The sequence below is a fragment of the Sciurus carolinensis genome, unplaced genomic scaffold, assembly GCF_902686445.1.
Source record: "Sciurus carolinensis unplaced genomic scaffold, mSciCar1.2, whole genome shotgun sequence".
Classification (NCBI taxonomy): domain Eukaryota; kingdom Metazoa; phylum Chordata; class Mammalia; order Rodentia; family Sciuridae; genus Sciurus; species Sciurus carolinensis.
Window position 1 is genome coordinate 510,390 of NW_025920150.1, and position 1,092 is coordinate 511,481.

At 48.6% G+C, this 1,092-nt stretch overlaps 1 pseudogene; it reads left to right on the forward strand.

Annotated features, from left to right (window-relative positions):
- The first annotated feature begins 287 nt into the window (after window positions 1-287).
- Window positions 288-902, forward strand: LOC124974474 (SREBP regulating gene protein-like; annotated as a pseudogene).
- The last annotated feature ends 190 nt before the right edge of the window (window positions 903-1,092 follow it).

The window sequence follows — 1,092 nt, forward strand, 5'->3', positions numbered from 1 at the left end:
CTTTTTCACATATAAATTTTTTACTGCTTTTTACATACAACAATTTATAAAAAAAATTTAAGAGGCCCAAATATATTGTCTTTTATAGACAGTAAGAAGCCAAGAATACTTGAATTTATAATGAGTAATGAATGTTCCAATATTTTAACTTACAAGCTAGGCTGAGGACTGCATGGCCAGTGTTGCAGCAAGTGGTGGGGCTGCTGGGAATGAAGGGGCCATGCTACTGGGTCTCAGGCTCTGGTTTTGCTCCACTCTCTGGCTGTAGCAACCCCATCTCAACTAGGATGGTAAACCTGGCTGCCATGGTGAGGTGCTGACTCCTGGAGAAGAGGTCCATGCTGGTCCTGGTCTTCAGGCTCTGGCTGGTCTACATCCTCAGCAGCACCTTGAAGCAGGAGGAGAGAACAGTGAGAGATAGAAATCTCCTCCAGTCTCAGGACCACAATCAATCCATTCCATGGAAAGTACAATTTAACTTGGGCAATAGCAGCCAACCAAGCATTCAGTGCCAGAACTCTTTTCAAGGGAAGAACCTCATCTGGATTATCTAGGGTTTATCTTTGAAAGGAAGAATCTACTTACCAATGGCTGCTGTGATGGCAAGCATCCCCAGCCCAAAGCAGTACTGCTGCAATGGCTGCCTGGCCAATGGCTGCTGCAGCACCTATGAGTACTGCATGTCCTGGGCCAGCAGCCCAACAAGAACTCTTCCTGAAGCACTCCTCAACAGGGCAGTTGTGGCATTCCAGAACCTCTTCATGACTGTGGAAGATCACTTCCAATTGTGCTTGGCTAGGTGCAGGAACTCTTCCCAGAGTGTGCAGCATGAGAACACCTAATGGGACCTCATAGCCAAGTACTGCTAGAGAGAGAGCCCACCCAAGCTCTTCCCCATGTGATGGCCTGCTGCAGCCTGAGCACTGAGACACTGCCAGAGGATGCACTACCTGGAACCAGACTTAAGGGGCCAGACCAGTCCTGGAAAAGGTGGTGTGGGGACACTTTGACTGTGACCACTTCCGTGCTGTCCACTGGCTTCACCACCACCTGGGCTGCAACTTGTGGAGCTCTTCTATAAAGTGGACTGGA